This window comes from Eriocheir sinensis, unplaced genomic scaffold (genome assembly GCF_024679095.1).
Source record: "Eriocheir sinensis breed Jianghai 21 unplaced genomic scaffold, ASM2467909v1 Scaffold29, whole genome shotgun sequence".
In the NCBI taxonomy this organism is placed as follows: Eukaryota; Metazoa; Arthropoda; class Malacostraca; order Decapoda; family Varunidae; genus Eriocheir; species Eriocheir sinensis.
The window spans coordinates 1282043-1307842 of record NW_026111598.1 but is presented as its reverse complement, the minus strand read 5'-3'; the positions used below and the strand labels follow the sequence as shown (position 1 = coordinate 1307842).

General features: G+C 42.6%; 1 long non-coding RNA gene across 4 annotated transcripts; it reads left to right on the top strand.

Moving 5' to 3' along the window:
• The first annotated feature begins 493 nt into the window (after positions 1–493).
• On the top strand, positions 494–24262 carry LOC126991489 (uncharacterized). Of its 4 annotated transcripts, XR_007745584.1 has the most exons (8): positions 494–994; positions 1248–1325; positions 8782–8908; positions 9410–9581; positions 10014–10092; positions 14336–14427; positions 16999–17084; positions 23440–24262. It is a non-coding gene; the product is annotated as an uncharacterized LOC126991489 (long non-coding RNA). The 4 variants fall into 4 exon arrangements; XR_007745583.1 differs by lacking the exons at positions 16999–17084; positions 23440–24262 and adding an exon at positions 14828–15110 and having other exon boundaries at positions 497–994; positions 9410–9618; XR_007745581.1 differs by lacking the exons at positions 16999–17084; positions 23440–24262 and adding an exon at positions 14828–15110 and having other exon boundaries at positions 500–994.
• Positions 24263–25800: the final 1538 nt, after the last annotated feature.

Here is a 25800-nt window from a genome sequence, read left to right as displayed (position 1 = left end):
ATAGTGGCTGTTTCTATTGTTTCAGGAGGTGACTCCAGTTGTTTTGTGTGCAATAAAACCTATGTCAGGTTTTTTCATCTTTTACAACAGTACAGACTAGGTGGTCTGTCCTTAAACCTAAGTGATTTTACATTAATCAGAAGGCTCCTAAACGTTGCATTTCTACTCTAGTTGATATTGTTGAAGGAAGAGAGAGTTTTTTTACAGGAAATTTGTTTGGGAATTTCATCAGAAGTCATTAAGAAAAACTTTGGGTACCGATACTGGTACCCGTACTAACGGTACTTGAGTTTTCGATACCGGTACTACTGGTACTCAAATTAACGGTACTTGCCCATCCCTACCCACCAACCCTCTCTCTCTCTCTCTCTCTCTCTCTCTCTCTCTCTCTCAAAATAAGTTTGTAGTTGTATTAGTCAAGGTTAGACAAGGTCATATCAATTGGCTATAATAATATATTGAAGACGACTCTTGTTTATGTTTCGGGAAGGAGAGAGTATAGAGGACGCTGGGACAAAGTGTTTCCCTCAAGTTGATGTTTACAAGTTGATAAAAGTCAAGAGACGAGCAATACTTATCAAAATAAATAAAATGAAACACAAATTAGCCCCCAAAAAACACTAATGACGTTTTATTCATAATTTTGCGCCATTAGAGCGAATGCCGGGAAATCCAATATCCCCTTAAAACACATGAAAACACTTTTGTAAGACAATTTAAACCCGTAAAAACAGTAACCACATTTTCATCAAGTATTCTCCGCCATTAAAACACAATTAAAAAAATAAATAAGGAAATAACACTATGCAGGTCAAAGAAGAAGAAGAGGAAGACAAGATGGCCGCCGACCTCTGCCCCAGCCGAGCCAGTCCACACTTTTTCGCCATTCCAAGCCTTGTGGAGGGTGTGAGGTCTGTTAGGAAGTGACAATCGTTCTCTCAGCCTTTCGACACCACAAGCAGCCGCCGGGAACCCTGCTGGACATACGGGGAAGGTGATCAAGGCTGTGTGTGTGTTGGCAAGTGTTATTATTGTGTGGGGTGGGTGAGGTGATGCGTCCCCTGATGTATGCCCCCACACACACACGGGTAGTATTTTCACACAGTTGTAGTGGCCGCTGCCACACTCTGCCGTTGGTATCTGTGAGGGCTGAAGGTTACCAGGACAAAATAAGATATCTTTCCTTTGTGTTACTGTTTTCCTTTGTTTTGTCTTCCTTTCCTTAATATTTGTTTACTGTATTTCAGGTCCCTGATGCCTGGGGGCAGACTCCTGGCTGGTGGCTGTCCTCCTCACACCTCCTGCCTCCACATGTCTTCTCAAAGGTACTAATTCTTGGGATAATACTCACAAAGCGTAGCCTCCTGCCTGGCAGTCCAGCCGCTGCTGCAAGAAATACCTCCTTGCAGAAATGTCGCATATACTTTTGGGGGTCCAGGGGAAGCGCAGCCCACAGAGTTATATACATAGAGGGTTCCCAGAGCCTGGACTTTGAAGCAATTGGCGGCCATCTTAAGGTGACGGATGGCGAGACAGAGAAATTTAACATGACATAGTTATGTCTGCTATTATCAGGTTAGCAGCGCCTCGGCGATCCTCTGTCAGATAGACTTGTTATTTTCTTGTCCATTTTTTACCCCTGATTATTGTTACATTGGTACATGTCATATACCATCTGAATCAATGTGCTGAATTTGAAACTGTAAATGAAACTCTAATGCAATAAAAAGTATAATGATGACAAGGAGTTGAAGCAAAAAAGGTGAACAAAAATGTTTATACACTATTTTTCTCATTATTTTATTGTGGGTGTTTACCTGATGCAATATATTTGTGATGATGATATGCAGCAATGTCTCATCAACACAATGATTGGCTCAGTTTTCCAAAATATCATAATGGTGGCTCGCTAATAGTGGTTAAGTGTGAACATGTGGAACCATGGAAAGGTCGCCAATCCGTCACCCTATGGCGGCCGACCACAGAGTAACAGGCAGGAACAGTGGCCTCACCTCTCACCGTGGCAAGAGAATGGAGTTGAACCCTCTAGTATATAACTCTGTGGCGCAGCCCCCTCTGGTTAGGAGGGGGGCAAAGGCCCCTGTTAGAGGTTAGGTTATGTAAAGTTGTGTTGTAATAGTTTAAATCTGCTCCCCCACCCAAAACCCCTGATATCCCACTCGTCCCCCAAGTTGAACCTCTCTGCAAGCAAGTATGTGGCTGCGGCAGCAGGTGCACAAAAGGCATTGAAAAGTCAGTCATTTAGTCATTTCCAGAGAAAAATAGTCTCCATGATAAACAGCAGCATATTTTGTCCAGAAATAAACAGTCAGCATCTCAAAACTAATAGATAGGCTTCCCTCTCGTGAATATTCCCCGGTATTTGTTCTGGCTTACCATTATTTTTAAGCAGTGTTAACCCAGCAGCTGTGGCGATCATGTTTCTTAAAGACCCCTCTCAGTGAATTAATGACAAAAAATCATCACGCACACAAACCATTATATTATATGTATCAATGCATTGGTGATCAAACGCATACGTATATATTATGGGGGTTTATGTCATGGGAAGAATTTTGCCCGTCGCTGGTACGCGGTAAAGCCACCTATTTGGCCCGTCGCTGCTACCAGGTTAATTGTAGGAGGAAACAGCTGTTGAAACCCTTGCTGTCATAATACACTAAATGCTTTCAACACATTTAGTCTTGATCAACACTGCCGTGGGTGATGTGTCTATTGTGGGCTGTTTTTTGAAGGTGCGCTGACTTGGTTTTGTTGATCTTCTTAAATCATTTCTCATGACTGGGTTTTTGACATGTTGGCTGTGAGAATCTGACACTTGTAACTAACTAATGCGGCCTCAGAGATGAAATTGTGGAGCCAAACTAGACACCTAACTTAGCCCTAATAAGTTTTCGTTTCTGTGCTCATTTGTAAAATCGTGTCTCGCTGGCTTGAGTCAGATTTTTATCACGCCAAAATATTTTGTTTCTTAGGTATTTTCCTCCCTAAACCTTGCATTTATCATTATGCATAGTATAGCAATGACTTTGTTATTTGTTGTAGTTTTTATGAATCATTAAAAAATAATAATAATGCCTCGGAGCATTTATGGACATGGAATAAAGTGTGCATAAACAATTTTTTACTCAACTTATGTTCCTGCCTCCATAAATAAACATTTTGTAAGCCAACTTTTCAAGGCAGTAGAAGCATTGATAACAGCAGAATCTTATCAGGATCCTTATGCTTCCTTCACATTTCCAGTACCACAATTAGCACCATGAATCATTTGTGCGATATTGAAAGGCCTCCGTGCCATTATGTACTTAAAAAAATATATGATACTGACAGTAAAGAGAATAAAATAAGAATTACTCTCCATCCAGTCAGTGTATTGCACTGTATAACACTGTTATCACTATTGTGTGGTCGGCCGTATGGCCGCGACCAGCACCACAAAGGTTTACAGCCCACAGCAGCCAGACGCTCCATCTGACTCATGAGTGAGGGAGACAAAAACTGCCTTTCTTTATGCCTCGCCGCGCTGGTGGAGAGGGCTGCTAATTACCTAATTTGGGAGAGTGAGGAAACTTACACTCAACCAAAAAATGATGCCATTGCACAGTGTGCCAGCATGTGGACAAAATTCAAATTTTGACTTTTCCCAATCACTCTAAAAGTCATAAAAATAAAAAATACACATGTCCGAGACAAAGGAATGCTATGTTACAGGTAGCATGCCATTCAACTCATATACAGGTTGAAACATGATCCAACGTGTGCTGTGGAAAGGGGACGGCTTTCGCCAGCAAAGACTAGTCATTGTTTCTTTAGCTACTGTTCGTGACAGGGTGTTGTTGGCATTATCCATTCTTTAACACTTCTTTTAGGTGCACATTTACATATGCTGAGGTGCTTGTTTAATATAATTGTGCTCTATAAGTGGGTTATAAATATTCTGAGAAAAAAATATTGAGAAGTTAAAATATTGTCATGTATGTAAAGGTTCTTTAGAGGGGACAAAAAATTGCAAAGCTTTGCAAAGATTGGCACTGGTGTCAAATGTTAGGCAGTTCTGTCGTAAATAATATCACAAGATATTTTTTGCTACTGGCTGTGACTTTTACATAGTACACAGAGAACAGTTGGTGACGTCTGTGTTTCATGCCGTGCCACGCGGGCGCTGCGCCAAGTAAAAAAAAAGTCACCCTTTACCTTTATTTTTCTGTTACACGCTAAAAAAAACTAAATGTTACGTTTAAAAGCATTAATATGATATATTTTCTTTTTCAGATATCCAATATTTTCTAGAACAGAAATGAGTATTGATAATGAATATCTATTTAATGAATAAATAAAGACTGGGTATATACATAGTTTCAGTGATGGAAAATTACATGGTTTCTTACTTGGAAAGATCAAAGACATTGTAAGTGATAACACTATAGCAGAAAATGTTGTGACTAACTTTCTTAAGGATTTGAAAATCAGGTGTAAACGAGCTAGCAGAAACCTAAATTATATGTTGAGTAGGAACAAAGACTGGCTGGCCACCAAAGTGTATCAAAGCACACCTGATGAAACACGTGCAAAATGCCGAGGAAGACCCAGGCCTGAAAGTTTTCAAGACTCGTCAGAAAAAACAAAGAGAAGAAAAACTGAAGAGCTCACAAACACAACTCCCCAGAGGCTTGTATTTTCAACATCCAGAGTTCTCAGAATGAATGGACAGCCACAGTTAGCGAAGTCGTTAGCCCAAGTTAACTTTGAAAGCCCATCAACTTCATCATATAACACTGAATGCTCCTTTTCTCCAAGTGAAGCACTGTCATTGATCTTAGACCGTGGTCTTTCAAAGAGAAGCTACCAAAATCTGAGAAACAGTGCACTGGAAAAGAAATCAAAAATCTTTCCCTCCTACAACAATGTTCGATTGGCCAAAGAAGACTGCTTACCTTCTCCTCCCAAAGAATGGCTAGTTACTGACGGTTCTGCTGAAGTTACCTTGCAAGACCTTTTGGACCATACAACAAGGAGAATATTTGAGCGAGTTGGGGTCAATCACGAGATTAATGAATATAGGTTAATTTGCAAGATGGGACTTGATGGCACAACTGGCCTGAGCATTTACAAGCAGATACGGAGTGATAACCAAGAACAAAATGTTGTGTCTGAATCCTGTTTCTTTGTCACTTGTTTGGTGCCTCTACAACTTAGTGGAGAAACAGAAGCTAATGAGAAAGTCCTTGTATGGAAGAATAATAAACCTTCATCACCATTTTATTGTAGACCTACACGATTCAAGTTTGTCAAGGAAACCTCAGAAGTTTTAGTTGAGGAAGAGAAATTCCTAAAAGAAGCAATATGTCAACTTAGACCAACACAAATAAATAATGGCGCAAGTGTCATTCATGAGGTGAACTTGACAATGATTGATGGAAAAGTGGCATCCTCTTTATCACTCGCCAACTCAGTGCAATGTTGTCCTCTGTGCGGGGCATCTCCAAAGCAAATGAATGGCATAGAAAATGTCTCAGAGCGGTCTATGTCCAAGGATGGAATGACATGGATTATCAACTTTACATGCCTGGATAAGAACTATGGAATGCTGCTTACATCTATCCTACAAGTTACCTGTAAAGAAATGGCAAGGAAGAACACAAGAAGAAAAGGAAGCAGTTCAAAAGCAGAAATCTAAAATACAGAAAGCCTTTCGTTGTCAAACAGGATTAGTTGTCGACATGCCAAAACAATCTGGCTCTGGTACATCAAATGATGGAAATACTGCAAGAAGATTTTTCCAACTTGTTGAAATATCAAGTGGAATCCTCGGACTCAAAGTCGAATTACTGAAGAACTTGCACATTATCTTGTGTACTCTATCATCTGGACTCGATATCAACATTCATTCATTCATTCATTTCATGGACGCCTGCTCCTAGGAGCTCCCACCAGGGGATGTACACGCCAGAAGAGCTTCCATCTTTCTCTATCCAGACACTCCCTCCTTGCCTGCTCAAAGTTTCTCAAAGATCTTTCCCCCCTCTCCCTAACGTACTCTTGCACCCTATCCCTCCATTTCACTGGAGGTCGTCCTCTAGCATTAACACCCTCTATCTCACTCACATACACCCTTCTGGTCATCTTACTCTCCTCCATTCGCTCCATGTGGCCAAACCACTTTAAGGTCTGTCGCTTCACTTCTTCCACCACTCCACACTTCTTCCCTTCACCCCTGTGACACATTCCAAAATGTTCATACACACTTTCATTACTCATTCCATCCATTCTACTCACACCATATGCACTCCTCAAATAACTCATTTCCACTGCCTGCACTCTAGACCTCTGACTTTCATTCCAGGCCCACATTTCACTTGCATATGTGAGGGTTGGTACTATTATTGTATTTCTCAAATCCCTCTTTACCTCCATGCTCACACTTCTGCCATTCATGATTCGTCCCAAAGACCCTACCACCCTTCTTCCTTGCAATGCCCTTTCTCTTATCTCTCCCTCCATGCTTACACATAACTGATCCAAGGTACTTAAACTCATTGACCTCCTCCATTTCTTCACCATTCAAAATTATTTTGCATTCTTTTTCACATTCAATTCCCACTCTATATGGGCATACAAAATCTACAACCTCACTTCTACTTCGCTCACAAACCATCACTTTACTTTTGTTGACATTTACTTTCAGCTTTCTCCTGTTACAGACACTATCAAAAACACTGACCAAATTTTGTAGGTCACTTTCATTTTCTGCAATGAGCACCGTGTCATCAGCAAACAGTATCGAATTCAGTACCCACTTCCTTCCCTCATCGAACAGTCTTACTCCAACTTCTCCAACTTTGGCCTTAATTTCTCTAATGACACCATCCATATAAATATTGAATAACCATGGTGACATGACGCACCCTTGTCTTAAGCCCACTTTTATCTCAAAATGTTCACTTGTTTCTCCAGTAATTTTGACACATGCAGATGCATCCTCATAGAAAGACTTTATTGCACTAAGCAGTTTTCCTCCCACACCATAAATCTTTAAAACATCCCACAATGCAATCCAATCGACTCTGTCATAAGCTTTTCCAAATCCATGAAGGCAGCGTATAGTTTCTTTCCTTTTGCTATTATTTTTTCTACTACCATCCTGAAGGCAAATATCTGATCCACACATCCCCTTCCTGAAGCCTCCTTGTTCTTCACTGATTTTCTCTTCTGTAAGTCTTTGCACCACATCCATCACACATTCATCACCCACTTTAGCATTCATATCTCCCATCATAATAAGTTTCCTTTCTTTCTCAAAACTCTTCAAACATGCATTCACTTCCTCCCCAAAAGCTTCCCTTTCTCTCAGTCCTTTTTTACTTTTCACATTTACTGGTGCATAAATACACACCCATGTATACTTTTCTAAACCTACTTTTCCTTTCAGCCACACAATTCCTGATCCCTTCCAACCATAATCAGTCACACCATTCCACACTCTTTCAGACATCACAATAGCACATCCTTCCTTACTCCTGCCTCTATACTTCTCATCTATCCCCGTCCATACAACCCCCCCAGGCACACCCTCCCACGTACCCTCTCTACCGTCACTCACACCAGTTCCTCGAATATGTGTTTCACTCACTCCCAACACATCCACTCTACCATTTACAAAATTTTCAATCATCACTCTCCTCTTTTCCTCACCACCTAAACCATTCACATTTATAGACACCTGTCTCATACATTCCTTTCTCTTCTGCCGCCCTCTAGCCATCGCTCCTGCCTCTAAAAACTCGATAAAAGTATTAGAGGCCACCAATCAGTCAACATTGCAGCATTCAAATCCTTCTGCGTCAATACTGCTGAAATATATGGAAGAGTACAACTGGTATTACATGCCTCAAAGCTTGCATAGGATCCTTATTCATGGAGCTTCAGTAATAGAACAGTTTAACCTACCAATTGGACTTTATTCCGAAGAAGCACAAGAAGCCAAGAATAAAGACTTCAAAAAGTTCAGAGAGTCATTTTGCCGTAAGGTATCTCGTAAAAAAACAAATGAGGACTTAATGCGAAGGCTATTTTGCTCATCAGATCCCCTAATAACCTCAATGAGAAATAAAATGTGGAGCATACACAAGAAAGGTCTACCAGCTGAAACACCAAATCAAGCTCCTTGTTACAGATCCTGAGACATCATCTGGAGAGCATAAACCATAATTCTAGACATGCACTATGACTGATTAGCAGCCTTCCTGTATTTAATATACCCGTAGTTAATTTTATCTACAGCTACATGAAAAGTTACTTTATTTGATTTAGAAACCTATTTAGAGGAAGCATTTATATTATAAGTCTTACATCTCTTATTGTATAATATGCAAAATGTGGTGAAACGATTATATACCTTGAGTTCCCATTAATTCACGTTAATTACGTTTAATGGATTGAAAAGCTTACTAGATTTATATGTTCGGAATCAATTACTGATACTTACTTTATGATAATTTTTTCATTTATTATCAGTGAAAAAGCATATTTGGACAAAATAAACATTTTCTGCAGTGGAAATATTTTTGTCCCATAATCACCCATTCTGGCCCACTGTGCATTGGCATGAAGATATCAACCAATCACCAATCAGTGGGGCCTTACGCCAGGGGGGGCAAGGCTCATTAGTTGATCTCTCAGGTATTTCTTACCTCTTTTTTTTACTGTCTTTTCCTTTGTTTGTGTTTTCTCTCCTTGATTGATTTCCTTTCATTTCAGGTCTTTTTGGTGGTCGGGCTGTGAGTCTCCCAGCCTTGCCGATGGAAGACTCTCCTCCCTGGCCTTCCTCCTCCTTCAGGTCTTCCAGCTGGTCTCCTCCCGTGTACCTCCACAACTCCTCTGGAAGGTATGTGTGTTCTGGTCTATCATCATCACGGGGGCTTCGTGGTGCAGTGGTTAGCACACTCGGCTCACAACCGGGTTCGATTCCTGGGCGGAGCGGAAAAATTTGGGCGCCTTTTCTGATACCCTACGTCCCTGTCAACCCAACAGTGAATGGGTACCAGGTATTAATCGTGGGTTGTGTCCCGTCTCCTATAATTCCTTCCCCTCCTGTCTCTCCGGCATATGACCACAGATGTTGCGCCCACTAAACCAAACTTTCCAACTTTCCATTATCATCATTGTTAAGCATTGGGAATTCTTGGAAGTAGCTGTTCAAACCTCTAGGATATTTAGTTTTTCCACCTTTTTTTATAATTGTAGTTGTGTTAGTTTCCAAGTTTTTACAGCATCAAGGCCAACTCCTTCCTCACCACATACTCTTAGCCTTCCCTATAACCTTTACCCTTAGGTAGTCACTTTAGATCCAGGTTATTTTTTTCATCCGTTACTTCTCACTCAACAGGTGGAGAGGGAGGAGTGCGGACAATAACGCTGCCTGTTCAGTGTGGGCCCCAAACACCTAGATGCCAAGGAAGAGAACATGAAGGTGACGGCAATGAGAGAGGAGGAGGCAGAGGACGAGGGAATGATTTAAATGCTGCGGAAGAGAGCTGTCTGGGAACTGGCTTGAAGAGGTTGTCCTCCCTCACCTCCAGTCCTTCTCTCCTTCATGTATTATAAAGAGCAGAGCAATTCTTGTCTAAACCCTGTGATAGAATAAATCTTTGAAGGTTAGGACAGACAAGGGAGGTTATGTTCTAAGCTAATATTTCCTTTGTCCTGTTTCCCTGTTAGTTTTGAGGGTCAGGGTGGCTGGGTGGAGCACTGGCCTCCCCCTCCTCCTCCTTGCCCTCATGCTAAACCTTTACTACACTCATCTGTTCCTATAGATACTGCACACACACACACACACACACACACACACACACACACACACACACACACACACACACACACACACTCCCTCTCTCTCTCATAAAATAAGAACATTAAAATTCTTGCAGGAATTTATTATTCTCCAAAAGAATCTGTGTTTATACAGTTCTAATTCCTAAATGAATTTGCAGAGATAAGAAGAAGAAGAGGAAGAGGAGGAAGAAGAACAAGAGGAGGAGAAGGATGAAGGGGGAACACAGGAAACAATTGGTGAGTGTTGTTAACTTCATCAGTAATTCCTTGTTCATCTTCCTCTGGCAGTAATTTTCATCCTACAGTTGTTTCTTTTGTGTTAAATTCTTGGTCTTCTTTTTTTCCATTCCCAGCTGAGTCTCCTTGATGTTAGTTCCCAGCACACACCTCGTAGCAGTTTGGTGGTTTGCACATTTCCTAAAAATATTTTCACAACAGATAACAACAGCTTCATTGAGAGGAATATTTGTAAATAGGGATTTTACATCAAATGATGCCATGATACAATTTTGTAAGTAAACTTGCAGTTTTTTTGCTCGAATGAAAGTGTCTTTACAGCTTGCACGCACAGATGACTTGACTTTTGGACCGGAGTCCATGCTCAGAGATATGCCGCGCACCATGCCATCATTAGGATGCAAGAGGCATTAACTTAGAGGCAGTGACTTGCTACATCTTTTTCTCCACTCACTGGTGTGAGGGAAGGAAGGTCTCCCTCCCTCCAGGGGCTTGAGTTTGCATGGTCTTGAACAATTCAGCCTGAACTTTAGCCACATCCTGGTGTTTTCGCCCATTTTTTCTGGATTACGTAACAGCTGGAAGACATCCAGGAGGCAGCAGTCTCTGATCTTTACATTGCTGGACACAAAAATAAGGAAACTTTCAAGCTAAAAGGACTGAACAGTGAGAAACTTGACCCACTGATTTAAGGCCGGCTGAAAGTGGACACTCAACAACCAGGGGAAAAAAAACTACAGAAGCAGGAACGTGTTAGGACGATAGATGGCTTGATGTCACTCCTCACCTTAGAACCAGGAAACTGAGAGAACAAACCCACACTCTCCCTGGTGATGTGTCGCTCCGTACAGGGCAAGAAACTGCAACGTGACCTTGGCTGCAGGTGTTATGGCGCGCAGAAGAAGCCACTGATAAGTGACCTCCAAAGGAAGAGGAGGCTTCATTATGCCCAGCCATGTAAAGATCAGATTGTTTTGCCTCCTCTATGTTTTCCATCCCTTATGTAATCCAGCAACAGTGGAGGGAAACACAAGGAGGATATGGGGGAAATTTCAGGATGAATTGTTCAAGGCAATACACACTGTCAATCCCCACAGGAGGGAGGGAGGGGGAACCTCTTTCCCTCACACCAGTGCAGATGTAAGTCACTGCCAGACACACACTCCTGCCTTGTAATGATGGTATGGGAGTTAGATATGAAGTTGCACGGCATATCTCCATGTGCGGGCTCTGGCGCAGAAGTCATCCGTGCAAGCTGTACAGGAATAGACATGAATATAGGAGTGTAAGTAGATAAGTATCTGTGGGTGAATGTACAACAGCCATGTGCACTACGCGTCCTCACACTAGGGGCTGTATTAATGATAATAATAAGTTGTGGGGATGTTGTCTGTCCTTGGTATGGTACACACAAAACTGTTCATAACTCTTGTCCCAGCACCAACAGGGGCTCTCCAAACATTGCAACAATACAGCTGGAGAATCCTTCATCCAGAATTCAGAAATCCAAAAGTTTTTTGAATGCTGATATGATGCGTTATTTTTTATTTATTTATTTTTTATTTTCTTTATATACATATTTTTTTAGCCACCTCACAGTGGGGACACAGACTATATGGAGGCCGTCAAGCGTGTACTTCCCTCCAAGAAGGGACCACAGACCCTTGCCGGGTGATGGCTCATGGAGGGGAGGGATGGATGCCGATAGACTACTCTGTCCCCTGACGTCAGCCTAGCCGACCAAGTTAGTCTCGACGAGGACTGGCGAATCTCTTTGTACAGGTCAAAGACGTGAGCGTGGGTTCCCTTTGTTCGCTGCAAGACAAGAGTGCTCAAAGTGGAAAACAATGGGAATAGAGTCTCAGTAATGGCTGCCACCTTGAGCTTAAAAATATAAGGAATGCAACATCCCATTGTCCAATACAGAATGAATCCATATTTTAAGGAACAGGTGGCAACCCTAAAATTTCTCTGGCCTGCCATGACTGACAGATGCTGGTGAAGGCAGGAGGAAGGGGGAGGGACGTTATGATGCGTATTTTGCACATATTTCAGGGCAACCCTTGACAAACATAATTTTATGTACTGGTTTTGTGGTTTGCTGAAAAAATGCACTCACTACAGTTTTAAAATACTGAACTTTATCTGCTTGACCATACAGACAGACAAACACATAACAAATGGCATACCTAGAGTTAGGTTTAGTTAGTTTGAATTTATTGGGCACGCAGTGTGGGCACCGGAAATACCTAACGCAGGACGGGACGTGGCAGTGGCAGTCCACTATGCGTGTTTCAGTGCTGAGAGAAATACCTCCTGGCAGAAATAAGTTGCTCTGACGTTCAATAAGCATGCATGCTGGGGAATACACAGCAGGGAAAACATTCATTTGCCTGGTTTTGTAGTAGTTTGTCCACTTGTGATGTTGGTGACCACTGAGTGAAATGTAGAAACAGTAAGCAAGTTGAGCCTCTGCACGATATTTTGCGGCGGCGGCGGCGGCAGGTGCACAACAGGCATTGAAATGTCAACCATTTAGTGATGGCTGGCTGCGGGTGACCCAGGATTTTTTAGGGGGTGGTGCGTGTGTATTAGGAATGTTTGTTTGTTTGTTTGTGGTGAGTGGTGGTTGAGATGGAGGTGGTGGTGGTGACGTCATTTAGTTCTGGTGCGCCATCTCTTCTATGGAGGCTTTGGTGTAGTGGCGCGGGTACTTCCCTCATGAACACTGGTGCCACGCCTCCCAGGCCATGGCCTCTTAAGCATTACAAAGAACAGTACTTCCCTCATGAACACTGGTGCCACGCCTCCCAGGCCATGGCCTCTTAAGCATTACAAAGAACAGTAAACTTGATATGCATAAGATATTTATGCACCAATAAAGAAAACATGGCACACATAATTTACAGTGTTCCTAAAAAGATGTTGCCAGGTGTTATTGGCTTTCACTGTAGTTCTTGGGTGGAAGGTATTTTCACATTTTTTTTTTAGAATGTTCTGTGAAGGAATACAAGTAAAAATAAACAAATTTCTTAAAAAGAATAAAAACTAAGCCAGTGGTGAGCGGCAGCACTTGACAGTGACCCAGCCTGACCCGGCAGAGCTTCGGATGCCAGTTCTCAAAAAAGCTGCCACATACCTTTGACATTTACTTTAGTTTTGAGGGGGACAAGTACTTTCACAACTATAAATATAATATAATGTGAAGGAATAACAGTAAAAATAAGCCAGTTTTTAATAAGAAAATATAATACATTAAATCACTTGATCGTGAGTGTCTACCCGGCCTGAACCCGTCACATGTGCAGCGTGCCACTTTGCATCCCTGGCCCAGACACCACGGCAGCTCAGCCTCTGTATTATAGTAGGATACATCCGGTGAAACAAAGCAACACACACACACACACACACACACACACACACACACACACACACACACACACACACACACACACACACACAGAGAGGCAGTATTGCAGGCTTAGGAAACGTGGCAGCAGTGTTCACTCCACCAAAGCCGCCAGCTAAAAGATGTCACCATAATACCTATTCTACCGACACAATAAATTCAGAACTAGTAGTGGGGGAAAACTTGCTGCTAAATGAGTCTTTTTAATGGGGAGGAACTAATTACAAGCTTTTGGTTATTACTGCAACTTGTTTCCAGTGTCTAATTAAACATTAAATCAGTAATATAAATGTCTGGATATTGCCCTGAGTCTCAACAACTTGTTCGGGATAAAGGCTCGTAGTATAAGACATTTCCCCGCCCAAGAACACATACTTGACAAGGCTTTCCTAGGAGTTGTGGGCATTTCCAGGGGTAGTTTTGTTACCCTGGTGGGAGTGTGACCCTTCTTCTGTACCATGAACCTGAAGAAACACAGATTTGAAAAGGCTTTCCTAGGAGTTGTGGGCATTTCCAGGGGTAGTTTTATGACCCTGGTGGTAGTTTGACCCTTCTTTTGTACCATGAACCTGAAGAAACACAGATTTGAAAAGGCTTTCCTAGGAGTTGTGGGCATTTCCAGGGGTAGTGTTATAATCCTGGTGGTAGTTTGACCCTTCCATGAATCTAAAGAAACACTCATTGGAACCCGACTGACCCACTCTTTGACCTTTAGAAATAGCTGATGTGATTAGCCGAAGTGTCTTATAATGCCAACCAGTTTCCTTCCTTTCTCTTTTTCTACTGTCCTTTCCTTTGGTTTTCTTTCTTTCCCTAATATTTTTTATTTTTCAGGTCCCTGCTTTCCCCTGACGGTGGTGGTCTCCTTGCTCCCGGGTGGTTGTCTTCACATTTTTCTGCCTCCGCCTCCACAGTGCTTCCCAAAGGTATTTGTTCTGGCTTATCATTATTCCTAAGGGTCTTAGTTGTAGGAGGAAATATCTATTGAAACCAGTGCTCTTGTCATACACTTGATGTTTTAACCCCTCCACTGCGATTGTCAGGGATTTTGCCTTCACTGATAGCCTGATAACCTATACTCCCACGTTTTTCTCTGGCTCTGTGGTGGATAGTGGAGTGTTTCCCATGTGGTATTGGTGTGCTGGACATCCACTCCCAAGGTGCAGAACTCTACATTTTTCTTCATTGAATTGTAGCAGACACTTTTTGCTCCATTCCTGTAGCTTGGTGAGGTCTTCTTGGAGGAAATCCACAGTCAAAGGGTTGATGGGCTCTTGCAAAACTAATGTGACCATGGAGACCATCATAGTTTATTTATCTCCACAGGTTCCCCAAACACCACGACAGGCCAGCTGAGAAACAGAGCCTGGAGACACCCTCTTCCTCGGGGACCTTTCCTCATGGCACCCTAACCTCCCTCCAAGAGACTCCCTCCCCACCCAACAACCCATCCCTCCCTCCTCCCCTCAGTGCCAGGCACATTCTCCCCTCCCAAAGTCTCCCGTCCCATCCCAACAACCCATCCATATTCTTCACTTGGTGGGCAATGCTTGGCTGCTTGCCTTCTGAGACCTTCCTCATGTACTTGGCAATATAGCCGTAGTGTTAAGGAGAAAATTTTGATTAAACAGTGCGTGAGCTCAAAAGGTGAAACTAGCCAGCAAGGGATGATCCCTGTGGTGCGTCAAGAGACACGAAGAGGTGTACTACTGGCAAAAGTGTAGTAAGCACGACTTACCTGGCTTCCTCTGTGTTCGTACAGGCCTCCCAACACGGAGCTTGATCTCTGTAGGAAGCCTCGTGGTGACCACGACACACACAAAGGACCTCAAATCATCTGTAGGGTTCTTAATTATATCTCCTTATGGGTCTGGCAAGGACCCTCAGTGTCCCCAAAGGTTAACTGATAAGGTGTGTACAACTATGCACAACTTTATTACAACAAAAGAACAGAAAACTCCACCACACACACACAAACTGACCTAGCGCGTCTCCGTGCGCCTACAGAACCTACTCTGACCTGGCTACACTAACGATACACGGTATACTTAGCTTGGTGCGGAGGAAGGATGAGATGACGTGCAGCTGGCCCTCCTGCTGAGGCTCTTCAAATCCATACATTATTATATATATATATATATATATATATATATATATATATATATATATATATATATATATATATATATATATATATATATATATATATATATATATATATATATTTATCAATTAGCTCGAATCTCTTCCAAGTGGCTGGGTCCATTTGTTTCCACTCATGAAACACGAGTTCAGAGTCACTCTTGATGGCTGCTGTTTCATGAGCCATGTTTCAGCAGCCATATTCTTCACTTGGTGGGCAGTGCTTGGCCACTTGCCTTCTGCGACCTTCCTCGTGAATGTACTTGGCAATGAAGCCATAGTTCTTTATGATACACATCTCCCTGTGTGTGAGACCACCAGAGGGCTTGTTTTTTTTTCCTCCCGACTCTATCTCTCAGAGTTGATCTTGGTTTGCAGATGCACAGCTGTTCAGCCTTTACTTGAAAGGCTCTTGCTTTTTATTTTGGTTTTTGAAGTCAGCCTTCTCACTGTTGTATAAGAATTCATTCTCCTTATACCAATCGGCAAGATCTTTCTCTTCTTCAGCTCCAAGTGTGAGAGCTGCGGCTGAACTTCTTTGTTTCCTGTGAACCTGCTCCTTGTGTCTTGTTGCTGTATGTTCTCCTCCCTTCAAATGAGTCCTGAAGGGGAAGAAATCCATATTGGGATTTTTTTTTCTACAGCAAAGGAAACGGCTCAAGGGCAAAAAAAGGAGATAGTAATGAAAGAAAGTCCACAACTCACTGCCCCAATAGAAAAGCGTTCAGAGGGGTGGCCAAAAGAGAGGTCAATTTCGGGAGGAGAGGTGTCCCGATAACCTCCTCTTGAAAGAGTTCAAGTCATAGGCAGGAGGAAATACAGATGAAGGAAGATTGTTCCAGAGATTACCAGTGTGAGGGATGAAAGAGTGACGATGCTGGTTAACTCGTGCGTAAGGGGTTTGGACAGTAAAAGGATGAGCTTGAGTAGAAAGTCGAGTGTGGTGAGGGCGCGGGAGGGGGAGGCATGCAGTTAGCAAGTTCAGAAGAGCAGTCAGCCACATATTCCCCCCCCAGAGTCTCCCGTCCCATCCCAACAACCCATCCCTCCCTCCTCCCCTTAGTGCCAGGCACATTCTCCCCTCCCAGAGTCTCCCGTCCCATCCCAACAACCCATCCCTCCCTCCTCCCCTCAGTGCCAGCCACATTCTCCCCTCCCAGAGTCTCCCGTCCCATCCCAACAACCCATCCCTCCCTCCTCCCCTCAGTGCCAGCCACATTCTCCCCTCCCAGAGTCTCCCGTCCCATCCCAACAACCAATCCCTCCCTCCCTCCCCTCAGTGCCAGCCACATTCTCCCTTCCCAAAGCCTCCCGTCCCATCCCAACAACCCATCCCTCCCTCCTCTCCTCTGCAGTCCACCTCCAGTCAGCCTGATCATCCCTGGGGAGCCTGACTGCTCCATCATCTTCAGTCACCCAGGATGTGAAGAACAAACTACAGGTGAGACCAAAAGTTGAGCCTCGGCTAAAATTATCCTGAAATGACATCCCCTAATCTTTGACAACACTCAGCTGTCACCTTCTTCAACACTAAACATCCTTAACTGGAAACTTCACATCTCTCACTAAATCAGCTTCCTTGAGGTTGGGCGTTCTGTATCGTCTCCGCCAGTTCTTCTCCCTTGCACAGTTGCTATCCATATACAGGGGCCTTGTCCGCCCTCATATGGAGTATGCATCTCGTGTGGGGAGGCTCCACTCACACAGCTCTCTTGGACAGAGTGGAGTCTAAGGCTCTTCGTCTCATCTACTCCCCTCTCACTGATAGTCTTCTACCTCTTAAATTCTGCCGTCATGTTGCTTTTCTATCTTCTATCAATATTTTCATGCTGACTGCTCTTCTGAACTTGCTAACTGCATGCCTCCCCCCATCCTATGGCCCCACTCCACTCGACTTTCTATTCTAGCTCATCCGTTTACTGTCCAAACCAGCATCTTCATTCTTTCATCCCTCACACTGGTAAACTCTGGAACAATCTTCCTTCATCTGTATTTCCTCCTGCCTATGACTTGAACTCTTTCAAGAGGAGGGTATCAGGACACCTCTCCTCCCAAAATTGACCTATCTTGGCCACTCCTCTGAATGCTTTTCTATAGGAGCAGTGAGTTGCAGGCTTTCTTTCACTATTGTTTCCTTTTTTTTTGCCCTTGAGCTCACACACACACACACACACACACACACACACACACACACACACACACACACACACACACACACACACACACACACACACACACACACACACACACACACACACACTGTTCATTACTTTTACTGTCTTCTGCTTTCCGTACACACCATTTCCCATGTTGAAATATTTTAAAGAGAAAAAGATATGTAAGTGTTGTGGGGTGATCAAAACTATGGAAAGCTTGTGCCCTAGAGCAGGGGTCGGCAACCTCCAACCCACGGGCCAGAGACGGAACTCATGGTCCGTCACCCTGCTTGATATGTCTATCACAATCTGGCCCGCAACTTTGTGTGATGAGGAGCAGAAGGCAAGGTACCGCACCTCTTCTTCCGTGAACTTATACTCCCTTCTCTCAAATACATTAAGCATGTAAAACGCATCGTTGCCATGTTTGGTAATGTTGTGAACAACTCTTTTCAAAAATGGAATATACAAAGTCTCACATACACTCCCAGCTGAGTGACCACCTCATCAGTCAATCCAGACATTGAGTCACTTCTCCGTGGCACCAACCATCCCACTAATATGATAAAACTGTTGTCTGCACTCTGATGTGCATGGTTTTCAATAAATTTCTTGTAATCTAGTCACTGTGTGCCTGATAATTATCTATAAAGTTTTTGTACAGTCACTTTTGGGTTCACCTTGGCACTCCAGTGCACCTAGAAGCTGTCTCTGGCCCTGCCTGGCACTGTGAAGCTTGCCGACCCCTGCCCTAGAGGATTGTGTGTGTGTGTGTGTGTGTGTGTGTGAGAGAGAGAGAGAGAAGGTTTTCAGGAGTATACTAACCATAGTTTTTGTATATAGTGAGATAATCTACTCAACCAAGATGGTTCATAATGGAAGACTAATGCAATAGAGTGTCACTGACTGCTATATGTAAGTGCCAAGTGATATAGGGTATTAATATAGCTGTGACGTTTAGTGTAACATGGTGTGAAGGGTGTGGCCGGATGGTGTGTGGGCTCTGGTGTGGCTGGGTGCGCTATGTGGTTTGATGTTCTTGGCTGTGATGGGGGATGTGTGGTGTGCTAGGATCTATTATGAGGTGTGGTGTGATGTTGCTGGTGTGGTGTGGCTCATCATGATCTGATATGGGGTGTGGTGTGGCTTGACTGGGTGGTGTAGATTTGGGGTGTGGTGTGGCTGGGTGTGATATGCAGTGTGGTGTGTTTTATCACGGTCTGATATGGGGTGTGGTGTGGCTTGGCGGGGTGGTGTAGATATGGGGTGTGGTGTGGCTGGGTGTGGCAGGTCTGATGTGGGGTGTGGTGTGGCTAGGGCATTAACCTGGTGGTAGATGTGGGGATCATGGTTCCTAAAGGCCGCTCCCTCTAAGCGAGAATAATGAGAAAAAAATCATCACTCACACAAACCATTTCATAATATGTATCAATGCATTTGTGTTTACGCATCATCTATTTAGGGGGATTTATATCATGGCAAGAATTTGGCCCATCGCTGGTACGTGGTAAAGCCACAAATTTGGCCCGTTGCTGCTACCGGGTTAATAGATAGCAAAGGCACAGCTGCTGGCCATGTAGCTGTGCCCTGGTATGGCGTTAAGCCTCATCCACCTGATTTGGTTTGTCCGGGCTTTGTTTACAATGTTATTTATATTTTTATTAAAGTAAGTGATGACGTATGTATGTATGTATGTATATAACTAGAATGTCAACAATCCCTCCGCTTATTCTTTTGACCTGTTCCACTTTGCATCGCTTTTTAGGTCCTCCTTGGTACTTCTTCACACTTAGTTACTCAGTCATAGTTAAAATTTGGCTTCTGCCATGTGCAGATCAGGATGGGACAAACCAAATCAGGGGCGAGACTCAACGCCACACTGGGACCACCAGGTAGACATGGCCACCTCAAACAGGCAGGCAGGGTGAAGCTCCCTTAGATACACTCACCAAAACCTTCTCCAACACTGTAAGCATCCCAGCCATTCTGAGATACACAGACCAACAATTGTGAGACACTTCTCCCTGTGTAGAACGTGTTAGCCCTGTGTACTCATACTCAATGAAGGAGTGAGGTGCCAGTGACTCAGGATCACATGTGCACTGATGAGCCTTGACGCTTGATCTAGATAATGCATTGCTCATATTCTGTGCTGGAAATATATCGTTGACGTAAGCGTACTATAATAATTGGTTGGGGTGATAATTCTTCACCACAAGGGTGGTTGTTCATATGCAAGATGCCATTCTGGTGCTAACTAACTCAGCTCTGAGTCACTGACATTAGGTCATCAATGCATTACATAAATTATTGACAATCATTATGAGACTGTGGTGTGGATACAATTATGTAAGCCACTCCACTCAGGACATTGATCGCTATTCTTGGACTCTTCCGACTCTCACATTAGTTATTCTTAAATGCCAAAAGAAAGGCAAAATGTGTTCTCAGGAGTATTTCTTGAGTTAATGGTACAGAGTCTTGTCAGACTCCCACCAGGGTCAAGATACCACCCATGGAAAAGCCCACAACTCCTACTAAAGCCATGATGAATGTGTGTGTGCTTGGGGACCATTGTCAGGCAGTTTAAATGCTGTGGCTGACCTCATTCTTATTCAGTTGAGGGAATGATAGTGCCAGGTGGTAGTTTAGAAGCATAATTGCCAGTAAAAGTATACAGAATTATATGCCAAAATTAATACGTAAACCACATACTGCGTCATTATGGTTACATATATACAATATATGAGGATAGGAAGTATTTGTTTGGTAATGAGTGCATGCACCCCTATGGTAATTACACTGTTAAGTCTGCTTTGAGGCCTGTCACTAGTGGAGCCTGTGGCCACATATCTGCAGACCCATTCATCGTGCTATGTTAGAGATGGACACACCAATTGGCTGTGCTATTTGGCGATAACTGAGGCCTTCACCATTAAAGATAATGATGACTTTGCACCGGTCTTGTGGGGTCTGCATTGACACTAATTTCATCATGAATTAGGCTGGTATACTCTTTCGCTTCTCACATCAGCTATTTCTAAAGGTCAAAGAGGGAGTCAGTCAGGTTCCAGTGAGTGTTCTTTAGGTTCATGCTACTGAAGAAGGGTCAAACTAGCACCAGGGTCACAAAACTACCCCTGGAAATGTTCAAAACTCCCACGAAAGCCTTAGCAAATTTGTGTTTTTAGGTTCATGATACAGAGGAAGGATCAGACTACCACCAGGGTCACACAACTACCCCTGGAAATAAACAAAATCCCCATGAAAGCCTTGCCAAATGTGTGTTTTTAGTTCACGGTACAGAATAAGGATCAAACAACTATAGAATAACCATTTCAAATAGTCCTTTTGGGCGTTTGATTCAGATTCCCTTCCTCTCCTATCTTATCTATAGGTAACATATGAGAGGGAAAAATAGGTGTTGGGACTGTGTGGCAGAGCAGAGGGAGGATAGGACCCAAGGAAGTCAATGCAAAATGTACTATTTGAAATTGTTTGACTGTAGGCCCTTCCAGCAGACGTCGCAACCCACGGTGGCATTAGGGACTGATATGTATGGGACTGTGCATTGTGGCTCACTGAGGGTTTTCGACTCCCTACTATCACACTGACACTTTTCCCTCCCCCGTAAACCTGAGTTTGCTTCGTTGTGTTATCTTGGAATGGTGTGGTGTCGCTGGCAGACACAGACATCATGGAAAGAGCTCTTGCCTGGGGAGAATCAAGGCGCACAGGTTTATCCATGGCCTTAAAAGATCTCCCTTGTAACCACCTTATTGTATAGCAGGTTGGACCAATCGTAAAGGACTCAGACGGCAGTGAACACATAGAACTCCAAACGTATGATGTAAGTGTTTTGCCTAAACGAACAACACCGAGGATACTGAGACTATCGCTGGTCACACCAAAAAGGTTTAGGTCAAAGGCTCGGAGGCTCCACGTTCATTTCAGTCTGGGGATAAGTGGAAATTTTTTGGCCACGGGCAGTTTACTCAAAAAACAAGCATTTGACACGGCTTTCATAAGATTTCTGGTTACTTTCAGGGGTAGTTTTATGATCTTGGTGGTAGTTTGACCCTTCTTCTGTACCATGAACCTAAGTAACACACATTTGACATGGTTTTTGTAGGATTTTAGGGCATTTCCAGGGCTAATTTAATGACCCTGGTGGTAATGTGACCATTTTTCTGTACCATGAACTTACAATAACACTCAGTAGAACTTCACTCATCTTCTCGGCCTTTGGAAACAGTTGATGAGAGGGGCGGAAACATCTATAAATACTGACCTAAGCTTATATTGAGTTACGGTAGCCCCCTGTTAGTCAGTTAGCTAGTTAATTAGTTCATCCATTAGTTAATTAGTTTATCGAGTCATTAGTTAGTAAGCAGTCATAGCATGTAGTTAATCAATAAGTTAATTTATTAGTTCATTCATTAGTTAATTAGTTTATTGAGTCATTAGTTAGTAAGCAGTCATCACACGTAGTTAATCAATTAGTTCATTCATTAGTTAGTTATATATAGGTGCGAGTGTGTGTGGAGGCAGTGCTGTGATTAATAATTACATAGGCCTGCACGTCCCAGCAGAGGTCATAATAATCCACATAACAATAATCTTTCTGTATTATGTTCTCATCACTAATTTCCTTGTAATTTCATTGATTTTTTTCCTCTCGTTAACAAGGGTCTTTATACTGTACCTTATGGGGTCGGCCGGGCTGTGGTGACTTCCCTCCTGCTGTTCATCCTTCCTCCCTTCTACTGCCGTTTCTGCCCCTTCCTCTCCCTTGTATCTTATTTTTTCCTCCTCCCTGATAGATATTCCTTCTCTCGTCTTCCTCTATATCTTTGTCTCTTCCCTTTTACTTCTCTTCATTTCATATTCTCCTCCTCCTCCTCACTTTCTCTCCTCTCTATACATATAATCGTTCCATGTTATAACCATCAATCCATTCCTCCTCAGTGTGTCCTGATAAGAGGGATTAAATGACCAGTTATTCAGTAAACTAGGGGTTAAGTTTCCCTCCCAGAACACATTTCAAGACTTCCGAACCTTGCTTATAATATATACAAGGTCCCTTATGCCCCTCTCGGCTGGACGCTGGGTAGTTTTGTAATATTGGCTTTGGTCTCAGATTTTGAAGTCTTTTGTTAGATTTCTCCTTCGTTTTTGTATACATGGATGTTTTCAGTTCAGTTTCATTAATTATTGTCCTCATTATCTCTACTTTTAGCCTCGGTTTGACTCCTGTTCCTCTCAGCTTTTGTGCTCACTTAGACCATCCCTTCATCTTGGCTTTTGAATTCTCTGCTAACCTTGCCCTGTCTTAATTTATTTATATTGATTGTTTTATATGCTTAATATATTTTCTGTTACATAGCTTGAATAATCCAGAAATTCATCTAAAATATGCCTCTTTTGGCCAGAAATAAGCAAAAAATGAGAAATTTTAACCTTAAATTTGTCCCTATGTCAATTATACTTCAAAGCCTCTCCGGAGAAAGACTGCAAACTGTTCTGGTGTTTTATAATTAAAAAAATCTTAGGGTCTATGTTTATTGAGAGCAAAATCAAAACAGAGTACATTTCCTCCAAGACAAGGCCGATTCATCTTGACGTTCTCTCCCCCTCCAGAGCATGTGGTGTGTGCTGGGATGCCTTGCAGGAGATCACGCTGGGATACGAAGCCGCCCCTCGAGAGATGGAGTCCACTCAACCGCTCGATTCTGCCGAGAGAAAAGAATCGTTCAACTCTGAAGACTGCCACGGATTCTTATGTATTAGCTAGCGAGATGTGAACTTTCTATCTCGTGAAAATAAAGTTCAGGGACGAATCTTGTGTTTTATTTTACAAATAACCATTGTGCTAAATCTCCGGACGCCCGAAGAAGTATAATGGACTTAGTACAGATTTTCAAGCTATTTTTACTGCTAGTTATGGCAAATTTTGTTCATTTTAAAGCCATTTTTCATGTATTTTTTGGCTATAAACTGAATTTTTTTTTGTTTTGATAATTTTAAAATTTAAGCAAGGAGAAACTAATTTAAACCACAAAAATCAACTTATTATATAAAATAAGTATAACTAACTAATACAAGGAAAGAAACATTAGAAATATAAGCTTATGAGAGAGGAAGATGAAGGGAACTTATTAAGAGGAGAGATTGCATACACAGGTCAAAATAGTTAAGCAACGGAAATGAAGGGAACACAAGAACATTAAACAAGACGTAAATCAGACATCTATAAAAATAAGAGTACTCGAGAGCAGAGAAAGACATTAAAGATTGCATATACATAACGAGGTCAAAAAAGTTCAAGAAAAAGCCGTAGAAATGAAGGGAAATCATTACCTTACAAGACAAAGCCATAACACAACAGACAGACATCTAGAAAAAGACAACTCAAAATCAGAGAAAATCACAGAAACGAGAAGAAAGGTTACAAGAGAGAGAGAGAGAGGAACAACAGACCCCTACAACTGTGTTGCTCCCTGCTCATGTGAGACAAGCCATATGCACAAGAAACTGATTCCCCTGTTTCTGCGCTTTTCCCAGGCATTAGAATGAACTTAAATCCACCATAACGACTCAACATCTTTGAATTTTAGTCTGATGAGGCCTGAATAGTTGGTCTATGCCAGGCAAGTGATACCTCAAGATGAACCCTCATGGCGCTTACCTCACTTCAGCAGGGAGGGAGCGACACAATGATAGCAACAAGGGAGTCATAAAGGAACATGGTACAGAGATGAATATATGAGAGATTACTGTGAGATATATATACACCTTAGACAAGAGAGAGAAATAAGGTCAACACGAGAGGGCGGAAAGACGAGAGCTTGCAGACATATGAGAAAATAAAAACAATTATGTTGAAGAATATTTAAGATTACTATGAGATATATACACCTTAGACAGTAAGATGAACAGACAACATTACAAGCAGGAAAAACGAGAGCGCTTGCAGACATAATAGGAAGATAAAATAAAAGAATATGTATACAGAGATTAATATTTGAGGCATCCGGCAGAGAAGTGTCGTAAGAAACATAGACCCTTGTGTATAGTGTACGGAGTCTCTTTTCCCTTGCACTTTACATCTTAACAGAGCTATTATGTTCTAGTTTGCATTGGGAAAGGCAGACAAAACCTCCCACAAAAAGAACAAGGAATGAATGCAAGGGAAAAGCACCCTTATATGGGATGTACGGAGGGCTGGAAGTCCCGTAAACTGTCCTGGGAATGTTAACAAACTAATTTATGTAACAATAGGTCACTGTGCCTTACAATTTCTCTTCCGGAAGCCTCGTATATATATATTAAAAGCTGTGGAGAAATGAAATCAGAGAATTAACTGGGATAATATATATACAGAGAAAAAGGATTTACACGAGAGGGATTTACGTACGAGAGGAAGAAAGACAGGTAGAGGGAGGTAAAATGGAGGAGACGAGAGGTGGAGAGAGAATGTGTGGAGGGAGGAAGGCTATGAGAGAAGGAAAAATTAAGGATTTACATACAAAAGGAACAAAAGTAGGTAGAGAGAGGTAAAATGGAGGAGACGATGAGGTGGAGAGATGGACATCTGGGAGGAGGAAAAATTAAAATGAGAGATAAATGCGGACACTGAGATAGAAGAGGAAGACGAGGAGGGAGGAGGAGGAAGGAGAAGAATCTACAATCATCAAGAGAGGAGAGACCTGGAGGAAGACGAGAGGAGGAGGAAAAAGGAACGTCATAGAGGAGTCTACCAGTGTCAAGTGCTGGTTCATGGTACGTATTTGAGCTTTCCTTCCTAAGAGAGAAGACTTAAATGAATGGATAAGAACAGATAGAAAGGCATGGTACAACTGATATTTGGTCAGTGTTCTCGGACGGTTCCGCCTCACGTTAACTACTTTCAAAGGCCGTAGAGGAGATTAATCTATTCTAATGAGCGTTTTCCTAGGGTTTGTGGTACATTAGAAGGGTCACACTACCACCAGTCATAAA